General features: G+C 40.4%; 1 long non-coding RNA gene across 1 annotated transcript; it reads left to right on the plus strand.

Annotated features, from left to right (window-relative positions):
* Positions 1–7,743: 7,743 nt before the first annotated feature.
* Positions 7,744–9,404, plus strand: LOC137142664 (uncharacterized). The gene is made up of 3 exons (XR_010916979.1): positions 7,744–7,850; positions 8,357–8,478; positions 9,219–9,404. It is a non-coding gene; the product is annotated as an uncharacterized lncRNA (long non-coding RNA).
* The last annotated feature ends 1,975 nt before the right edge of the window (positions 9,405–11,379 follow it).

Here is an 11,379-nt window from a genome sequence, read left to right on the forward strand (position 1 = left end):
AGCTCAGGCAGACTGAACTAGGGGCAATATTCTCCTTTCCATTGTGCTCTGTGGATATCAATTGCATATTCTGAATTTGTTTTGTTCTTTAAACTCCCATTTACATCAAGGCTTGATCCTTGTTGCTCCCTCTTACATGCAGTCCAATTTCTGCTGTTTCCCATTATATTTCTTTATCATATTCCATTATCTGAGTATTATATTCAAGTTCTCATATTGTGCCCATCACTGGAGTGTTTGAGCACATTCCATACATGAACCTCCATGTTTCCAACCTTCTGCTGTTCCCATCCAGGACCAACCAGAATCAGTGCTGTTGTCCAGATGCAAAACTGTAGAATGTCAGGATTTCAGCACTATCTACTTCTAGATCCTAGTGGCAGGGCCCCCACATGGGGGGTGGGGAAAGGGTACACTTTACCGGAGCCCAGAGGCCCTGGGGGGGCCCGGCCCAGGCTGCAACCCCCATTACCATGAGGAAAAAGTTTTTCATGGCTCATGAGATTGTATGTATGGGATAAGGGATTGTGGTATGTTTGTGGGAGGGAGCCCGTGTTACAAGTTTGTACTGGGCCTGAAAAAATTATGCTTGGGCCCTGCCTGGTGGATCCAGATCCATTTCACTTGACTGTAGAGAAAAGCATGGTTACTCTGTTGAATATACTTGTTGTGTGGCTAATGGCAATGCAGTTAGTCATTAGCAAAGGGTTTGGATTATAGACTGGTTTTATTGTCCATACACTAATCAATTATGTACCCTGTAGCTTGATACATATTCTTATTAGTAAAGAAATAAGGAGTTGTGGGGTGGTGGTAGTGGTGGAGAAATCACCCTGAATAAATATTGATAGATTCCTCCACAAAAATTTGGAGTTGTTTCTATGGAGAGAAATTAGTAATAACCAGAAATGGGCCCAATCTGCAAAACATTATTATTCATTTTGAACACTTCAAAATTTGGGGGATTGCACGTGGGATTTTGGGGTTTGAATGTTGGTTTTATTTATTTATTTAAAGGCCATTTACCAAATGTTTATACAAATCCATATTCAAATCAATTACAGGTGATCAGATACCATGGCAGTATGTAAGTACCTAGACAGATGGAGAATCAGAGGTGTTCAGATCTGCAGGGATTTGATCCAGGACCCTTTCTAGCAGTAATAAACATCTTAATGATCTGTTACTCTTTATTGTAAAGAGGTAGTAATTAAAAAGAAATGAAGAGCCCTAATCCTTAGATTCTCACTCTGAAAGCATACTGTGTTTGATCAGAAACCACTCCAGTCTCAGTGCTGCAGGTTTCTTATTCCCACAGGTCAGAGATACAAGATATATTGTTTAGAGTTGTGCAGCCATGATCTCATAAAACGTCTTTAGCGCTCAGTAGCCTATGAAAAGTCACCATTTCTACTGACCATTTTATTTAATTAAAAAAATTGTGGGTCGTGTCCGTCCCCCCCTCCCCCCCTAAATTTCTCATACGAAATACAGCTAATTTCTTCTTAAAAATGTTGAATAGTTTTCACTGGATAGTTGATTTAAAAAATATTTTAATAACATTGCTAAGTATAATCTTTTCTGGCTGGGAGAAACCCTCTGCTACTGAATGATAAATGTTGTTCATCAGGTTTAGATTTAAAATATTATTTTACTAAACTACACTTCTCTTAATGATTCATCTAAGTTTTGTGCATTGCAAAAATATTGGATCTGCAACATGGATAACATTTCTTTAGCAAAACATTTATGCAGCCGCAGGCATGCTGAGTAGTATATAATCTCTTAATGAAATGTTGGCAGATATTAGGGTTTTATGGGCTGGAAAACAGTGCAAATCAAAGAGCTTTGCTTAGTGTTTGTAACATTTTTTTCTCCTGAATCTAACCATATTTATCCTACTTTTTACATCTTGCATTTGGCTTATCGCCTGTTTACTTTTTCTTCCGCAGATATTTTCAAAGTGAACAGAAAATAGTGTGTACTCAATATTCCTATGTCTGTAATATGCCTGGCATCTTTTGAGTCTGATCTGCAAGACTGGGTATTATTCACTCAAAGCTAAGAAATTGACTGGAAGTTGAAAAAGCAGGAAAATTCGTATTTCTATTTCAGTCTGTGAATAAAAATGACAGTGGGAGTGGGGAAGATGAGAGCTAGTTGTAGAAGTTTTAAGGACAGTGTACGTTTAGTGTTGTGATGACTTGTCTGTTAGAGTTAATAACGTCTGAAAATTAAAAAAAAAAAAAAAAAAGTTTGACAGCCGGCAACTCAGGAGACTGCTCCAATTGCAAATGTGAAACATTTATGTAACATTTAAGATTTAGTTTAATAAAATATAAGTGCTATTGTGTTTGTGTGTGTGATTTAGTTCTTACCATTCCTAATGGACTGCTGCTGAATCTGCAGCTTGACACAGGTAATGAGTATTATGTACTATTTCCTAAATTAATAAAAATCTAATTATCTAAAAAATTACACAAAGTATACCCTCCTAGATGTTGTAAAATCATTACTGAGTTGTAAATTAATATGTTTTAGTGATCAGATTTGCACTATTGTTTAAGAAATATTTAAAGAAGTATCAGTGAGAAACATGATTTAAATCAATGATTTTCTCTTGGTGATCAATGATTTAAATCAATCCACCCTGTTTAACAATGAAATGTCCTATGATTAAGGCTAAGATTTAATCATGGGTATTTTTAATAAAAGTCATGGACAGGTCATGGGCAATAAAGAAAAATTCACGGTCAGTGACTTATCCATGACTTTTACTATAAATACCCCTGACTAAACCTTAGCTGCTGCCGGGAGTGCCGCTGCTGTGTGGGGAAGGGGCTGGAGGTGCTGCTGCTCTTGGGTGGGGGGAGGTGGTGCAGGGACCAATGACTGGCCCTTTCTCTGGTGGCAGGGGCTGGCTGCCTGCTGCTCCGAGGACCTGTGGACAGCTCTCCCAACAGCCTCTGGGGCTGCCGCTCCGGCCACTGCTCAGGCTCCTGCTTCTCCAGTGGTCCCCAGGGCCAGCTGCATAGATTCTGTGACTTCCGCGAACTCCGTGACAGACTCGCAGCCTTACCTATGATACAATGCTGCACAGTCGGATGACTTGGAGACTAGTTTTTAGTGGAAGTCATTCAAGAGACACAGCAACTTTAAAAGTCTTAATGTGGAAAGATAATAGAGCCGACATTTTGAGTTTGCCCAGTGTTAGGCTCCCTAAATCCATATTTCAGCACTAAAATAAAAGTGGTCTGCTTTTCAGAAAGTCCACTCAAGTCTCTGCGAACTGGAGGAGCTCAGCACCTCTGAAGATCAGGCTGTTTTTATTTAGGTGCCTGCATAGATTTAGAAGCCCAACTTCAGTCACTCAGGTTTGAAACTGTTGGCCTAAATGTGTGGTGGACTTAAACACGTGTGATGCACTCTCATGTTATGGAAAACCAAAGGGTGAATGTTAGATACATTGTACTGGTTCTTAGGTCCTGAAGGAGCACCCAAGAAAGGTTTTACTTTATCAGGAGTCTCCCTTCTTCATGTTTGTTCAAACATTTACATTGTCAAATATATGAAAAGCTCCTTTGCTTCTGACAGTGTCTGTGCACTGCATGTGCCATGAGACAAGCAACTTGCCCTAGTAATTACTTATGTATTATGGTGATAACCATAGCAACATCCCAGGTAGATAATGTCATGCAAATTACTGCAGCTTCATGGGCAGAAGATGTTAATACAACATGTACTTGCACCCCTGGTCTCTAACATTTTGCAGAGACTTACCCATGAATACATGTTGTTTTAAAATTTGATTTCAACCTCCTCTCTATGATCAAAAGAGAAAATAAAACTCATCCCAATTTCTCATTGGTATTCACGTAGAGGGGGAGTAGGGGAGTCCTTCTGTGGTTCTGTCCTGAATAATTTTGTATGCACAGTGGAACTTCCAGAGCATGTATAGGGCATTAAAGTCCAGATGCTTGGCTACATTTCAGAACACAAATTTTGCATATGTAAAACTGAAGTGTGGAAGAGAGTGGTGGTGGGGTTAACCACAGATGTTTTGACTGGAGTGTAAACCGCCCCAAATCATTTACAGAGATGATGGGAGACGGGCTTTGTTTTTCAAAGCATTGTGCTGTGGCAGAATACTTAGCAGAGACAGTTCATTGTCCGCAAAAGGAAGAAAGCAAAGAGGAAGATGCTAATAGTTACTACTCTGCGTCACAAACCATCAGAGCGCACACACATTGGGAGTGATAAAACTATACAGATGCTAATCTGCATATACACTAGTCTCACAATGTTAACTAAAGTCACACAACGACTATCATAGAAATAATTTATAAGCCATAATTAATGGCTTTTGTTAAAGAAGTAGAGACCAAAGCAGGAAAACTGATTAGGTAAATCTTTTCCTTTTATGGTAAAGAATATCATCCACTATTAATTTCACCTTTTGAGTTAAATATTGATAATGTCAGTGTTATTCCTATGATCAGATAGGTTGAGAACCACTGATCTAATGGGATATCTATTTAATAAAAATGCCTTGAACAAAAAAAGAAACTTACAAGCCCAGTGATCTAATTTATCAGGCAGAAACTGTGAAAGTAATAGACAAAACTCCAGCTGTCAATCTTTCAAAATAAACATAGCTAATTTCAACAGGTTGTGCAGTCTCAATCGGATGGCAAGCCTCCAGAAGTTGCATAATATGTTATCTCCCCCTTGATATTTATAGCTACAATATATGCTTTTGTGTTGGAGAGAGATACTTTTAACACTTGAATTAAAAATGAAAGGGATGAGTGTAATATGAAAATGTTTGCCACATGATACTAGCTATTAAGAACTTCTGTATGAGATTAATAATCAAATATTTAGCACTTCTATAATGACTTCTGTTTAAGGATCACAAACCGCTTCATAGAAATTAATTGCTTAAGCATCACAGCACCTTTGTAAGGTGTATTATCCCCATTTTACAGATGGTGAAACTGCTGCACAAAGAAGGGACTTAAAGAAGAACACCCAGCAGGTTGGTGTCAAGATCCAGTTTTATGACTCTCAGTCCCTTGCTCTAGCCACTAAATAATGTTGCTTCCCTACCTATGCAGCACAGCTAGTATTTGGTTTTTTTGTTAAAGTTACCAAGGAAAGAGTCTGCTGTATATGACAGTGCTTTATTGATCAGATTTATAATTTAGCAAAGCAGCTATGTCTTAACAGGAAGCTTAAAAAATAAAAATTGGGACTGTATGTCAAAATGATGCATGTTGAATAGAGAAGAAGTTAGGTGGATAATTTTTATTTACATTTCCTCCTCCTCATAGTTTCTGCCTCACTGGCTGCTCACCTTTGCTAATTTATGACATGATGTTCCAGGAAACTTTGCATTATCACGTGCAGCAAGAAACATGTAAAGAGAAATTGTTTTGTCATTGGTAATAATTGTAAAACTAATCCTATGACAAAACCTGATCTTGACCACAACCACTTACTCTTGAAAGTAGAAGTGAAACACCCACCTACCCACACCCTGCTCCTATCTATTGAATGCTTTAATCAAGGTTGACTTCGCCACGTAGAAAGGCCAAGTATAAATGTGAGGCAAGGCCTTTGGGTATAAATGTGGTATAAATGCCACTGCGAGGCGGTGGCCTTTGGGCCCACAAAGACCATAACTACAGGGAAAATTCAGCTTTCATTTGTAGCTCCGTTCTTTCACGAGATATCATTACAATTGAAAACTGCTTGCTGGGGTTGAAAGTTTATCACTGAATTATTTTCCCTGATTTCTCTTTCTTCCCTACCTGAGCCCCTTTACCCCCAGCATACCTAGAGTCATCCCGATCTCAGAGTCTGTGTCCATGAAACCTATCCCTATAGGTCTCTTGAGTTTTGGAAGGACTCCAAACCATTACACAGGTATAGGAGGCCAAGCTGCAACTGACGCTGTTAGGAGCACCTCAAGTTCCCTTGCAGCTAGCTGACTACAGCTGAAGTGGCTCCTCAGCTGAACCCCTCATATTTCTTCTGGCTGCAAAAAAAGGGACACTTTAATTATATAAAATATAAGCTAGTGAACTAAGCCCAGGACTTGAAAGCAAGGGACCTCCCTTGTGTTTTAAGCTCAACTCTGTCATTCACTCCCCTGGGGTCTTCATGATGACACTTAACTTTCTCTTCTTAGTTTCTGTCTGAAAACTGAAGGTTTCCTCTGTAGAACCATGGACTTACACACACACACAGCTTACTTTTTATCTATTATGTTAATGTTGAAATAAGATTAGATAATTTAGCTGCTTGTTTCCTTAATGGTTTAGTTTGGCAAACCTAAATCAGCATTAATGATGGTTTATGGTGTGGAGAAGCAGGGCCATAGCCCAATGCTCCCTCTGCTCTGAAATGTAGAATGGGACCACGCTGTACAGAGACATAGTCCTAGACATCCCCTACCCCAAAGAGCTGATGTTCTAGACCGAAGAGACATCGACAAAGGGTGGAGAGGACAAAAGCACAGAAGAGGGAGAAGTGACTTGTCCAAGGTCACACGGAAGGCCAGCAACAGAGCTGGGAACAAAACCCAGGTCTTCTGAATCCTACACTAATGCCCTGTCTGCTAGACCACACACATAACATATAGCAAGGGGCTAAGCTAGAGATCGAAAGGTAAAGGCATTCGGAGCGGGGAGGAGGATGGTGTGATTGCATGTGGTTCATACAGTGAACAGACCATTTTCAAACAAATGTTGTGCTGAAAACTATGATAATCTGTATTTGATGGTGTGACTCACCAGATACATGGTTCACATTTCCTTAGTCACATATTTTTCTTTTGAAACCCACTGGTCATGTGTTGTGTCCCCCTCTGTGCCCAGTCCACATAGGAGGTAAGTGTGTGACTATTAGCATTGGGAGCAGCTGGGTCTTTAGAACAAGCTATAAAGACTCTTGCTTTTTAGCTCTGGAGGTTATCGGTTCAGTCTCTGGTGTTTGCCAAAATGGTGGCCATTATACTTGCAGGTATCCCAGATGGGTGTGTTTGAAGGTTGAGAGGTGTGCTTCATACTGATAGGAAATGAAGAGAGCAATAGGCAGCTCTGCTGGTGTAATACAGGCACACACACCCCACTGCTGCTCCTAACTACATCCAATTTCCAGAAATCCATGAGAGGCTGCAGAGAGTTTCGGGAAGTGATTATAAAGACTCCTTGGAGATTCCTTTCAGCTGACAGTTGAAGTCATCACTGCTAAACATGGAAGGTTGCTCATGGTGTGCTTACTTTCAGTAACCTTTAAACAGGGATAAAATGTGATAGATACAAAGAGTTTACTGAGGTACATCACAATCTCTCACACACTTCAGGAGAGTCCATGTAAACAGGGACAGCTTCAGCAGCTGAGTTTCTTCCTCTGATTCCCAGGCAGGTGCAGCTCCTCTTTTCCCTGACTCTGGCATGCTACCCACTAAGGTTCACCATAGCTGTATAATCTAGGAATTTAGCAAACAAAAATGGCATTTAGTGACAGTCAAGTGGCAGGAAATACCCCATCCACCCCACACCTTTAAGGCATATGTGACAGGGTGTATTAGGCCCCCTGCTGGAGAGAACAGTGGAGGTGGGTCCTCCAAGCTGCCTAGAGTGAATCCATGGGAAGCAGCCAATCAGAAAGAGGCTGCAGGGAAGCAGCCCGCCAGGGCCCAGCAGACTCTTATAAAAGGAGCTGCAGGGAGAGGTGACTGACTTTAGTCTGCTGACAGGGACTGGGGGAGGAAGGAAGATACTCCTGGCTGGCTGCTGGAATTCGAGAAAGAGAAGGGCTGCAGGGAAATGGATCAGGAAAGTGTAGGTATTAAATAAATATGGCATGTGGCTGCTATTTAGAGGGTCTCTGGGTTGTGGCAGGGAATAGTAGGTGGGCCCCAGTCCCTTCAATAGCTGCTAGAGAAATGGCTTAAGTATTGAGCTGTTACCACCCCACCCCTCACCCTGGAAGGGGGCTGAACTGAGACTGACTTAGCTGGAGAGCTGAGGTCTGTGAATTAAGTTTGAGAGAAATGGCTCAGCTGGAGAGCTGGGGTCACTGAGGGCTAACGTGAAGGCAAAGAGTCTCAAGGGAGGAAGCTCTAGGGGTGCTGCTCCACTTCTGAACAGGAAACTTTACCAGGTAGCCAGATCTCAGCTGGGATGCACCAACTGAGCATCCCATGATGGGCCCTGTTAAACTGTTAAAGAACTGAGCCTGGGGAGCACTGCAGGACACAGCTGAGATCATTGAGATAGTCCTGGTTGGACTATATACCCCAGAAGAGATTAGTTTTGTTTTTATGCATGGACTGTGTGTGACTCAGTTGGCAGGCTGAGTCATCAAAGGCCCTCCCAACCAGCACAGCGGCCGACGGGGTCTCATGAGCAGAGAAATCAAGAAATATTGGAGGTCCACACACACTTGGCCAGGGAGCGCTCAGGAGAGGTGGGTGCCACCCCATTACAGTATGGAAATAAGTTGCTGTCACACATTCGGGAAGTTATTCTGCCTTTAAAGATGCTGAGGTCACTGTTAATGTTTCGCAGTAGAGTGCAAGTTTGAGTAAGTTGGGGTACATACTGCTTTTTGACATCTGTTGGAAATGGAAGTGAAAGCCTTAGGGAGTCTTGGAATATGTTATTAACAGTGATGTAGACAATGTGAAGTTGCATTGGAATGGCTAAGTCTTTCCCCTTAACTTCTAAGATTTTGGGTGGATGGGGTGTGTCCGGCCACAATCTTAACTGTCAGTAAATGTAGTTTTTGTTTGCTAATAAAATCTAATTATAAACCACTGAAGTAAAACCACTTCAGAAGTGAAACATATCAGCAACTAGAGGGACCTTATCCAAATCCCACTGAAATCAATGGAAAGAGTTTTATTGACTTCAGTAGGTTTGGTTCAGCTTCTAGCTGTGCAAAGTAATGCTGCACAATAATTTAGGACAGAAAATGAAGAATACCATATACTATCAAATCTACATTTGAATTCTTTTTGGATCACTAATTTTTATTTGAATTGACCTCACAAACAAATAGTAAACTGCACACAAACTTAAATATGGAAGTAATGTACATTACTATAATAATGGAGAAGACTGCTTTTTTAAATAGACAAATGAAATTGGAATAGGCATCTCAACTGAATTGTACTTAATATCACATTCAAATTTTTTGTCCTTCAGATCTCTGGAATTCTAACTTGACTGTTAATGATGCAAAAGTTTAATTAGACAAAAGCATGCTCACAGGAGGAAACAAATCACCTAAATTTCTTCAGACAATAACATATGAACATCCAGAGACTTGTTTGAAAGATTTCATGCAATGCCTTGCACATTTAACTCATGTTTGCACACAATAAAAGTTTTATGAGGTTTGTAGTATATTGGCAGTTCATAATTTACAAGGCACTCAAATAGACTACACAGCAGTTGCAATGTTCTAAGTATGTGTACGTGTTTGTGTAACCACAAACTTGCAAAAAGGGTTGGCACCTTTAAAAATATTAATTAAGGCAAATAGTGATTTCCAATTACCTTTTTTGATTTTCAGCCATCAAAGCTGCAATACACTAGCTCTTAATCACATGTATAATGGAGTAGGTACACAAAGCTGCAGCATCTATAGAAACACATATTAGCAAGTGCCAGAGCTGTGAAGTAAGTAGATTATTTAGATAAACTAAATAATCTGTTAGCTATAGTACACCGTTGTAAATGTCAATGAGCCAGACAGGTTAATTCCTTGCTTGTGAAGTAGTGTTAGTATGCACATTATATTCAGTTTGTTAAAATATAAATACAGGATTACCTCTTAGATGATGAAATGAAATTGTATATGAAATAAACATTATATTGAGGGTCCTCCATGGCTGAAAACTGTTTATGTCAAATACAGTTAGTTTAATAAGGTTGATGGGCTTTATTCAAGGTTCCTAGAATTTATCTGCCAACCATAAATAATTATTTAACAACTAATAGGGCAAGGCCAGAAATATAATAGCTTTTATGTTGAAATTAACATCAAGTGATCTGTAGACATCTGCTAAGCAAGCCAAACGTGGTCTACGTGCTGTATGTTTTGCATCACTGCCTCAAAATAACAAGCGACGTTTATATTTGGAGGGGCAGTTTTCCTTGTTAAAATGGAAAAAAAATAAATAAACTGATAGAAAATCACTTGCACTATTAGGATCAAATGTGTGGTGAACATTAAATAGCCTTACAAATTTAAATAATGCATGCTGTAGATACTTCAGCTTTGCAGATGCTCTCATTTCCTGATGTGGGGGTAGTGTTGGTCAAAAATAAAGAAGAGGCCTTGGTTGTCAGAAAGAAAAAATAGTCATGCCTGGGCTGAGGGAGTTGAGCAATTCAAGTTCATCTGGAGTCTAGAAGGTGTGGAAGCTTAGAGTTCAGAAAACAGAGCCTGTTTTTCCAGAATAACCAAAAAGATCTGACTTCCAGAAGGGGGACTGAAAAATGTGATGCGATGATGGTCCTCCTTGAAAAAAACCAACAAAGCTTTATCTTCAGGAGCAGATGCTGTAGATGTTCCAAAGTGGAAATTCCATTCCGTTCACCTGGACTGCTACTGCAGCTCCCCTTAGCTTCCAGGGCCATTCAAGGGGCTTGTCACCTTTCAGGACCAAACCCTCATTGCTTTGAACCTTCTCCTGACTTTCTGATTTTAGCTGAAAAGTACTAAAGAGCTTTCAAGTTGCTGAGTCGTGTGTTTTGCTAGGGAAGGTCTGTAAGATGAAGGAACTGCATAAACAATCTTATTTGCAGTATGGAAGAATTGACAGATGAATCACTTTCATTATAGCTGCCAGTAGTTCACATTCTTAATTTCTGTACTTACTTTTATTAACATAAAAAGAATAAACCGATACAAATTTCTTGACTAACTTGAGCAACCATGAAGGAATAAAACAGTGAATGGTAGAACCTAAACACCTAAGATATGTACCATCCCAACACTCTTACGATTAACGTTTTGGGAAAAGGAAGCAGAGCTGTTTTGGACACTAGAGTAGAAGATTCAAGGCTGTGGTTTGCCACTGAAACAAAATACAGTGCTCTGAACATGCCACTTCTGGGGTTATGTCTACACTGCGATGTAAGCTCATGCTTGGGCCTGGGCTCAAGGCTAACACCCCTATGCATCTATACTGCAATTGAGATTGGGCCCCAGCATCCTGGAGGGGCCACACTGAAGTCAAGCCAGGGTCCAGGGTCTGAGCCTCATTGCTTTGCTGTGTAGCTGCAGCCCTGCTTGACTCAAGTCCTGGGAGTCAGCTGGAAGTATCCCACAATTCCATGGGACAACTTCCTTAGTCTT

This window comes from Emydura macquarii, unplaced genomic scaffold (assembly GCF_026122565.2).
Source record: "Emydura macquarii macquarii isolate MOO-44397 ecotype Brisbane River unplaced genomic scaffold, CSIRO-AGI_Emac_v2 contig_3240, whole genome shotgun sequence".
Lineage (NCBI taxonomy): Eukaryota > Metazoa > Chordata > Testudines > Chelidae > Emydura > Emydura macquarii.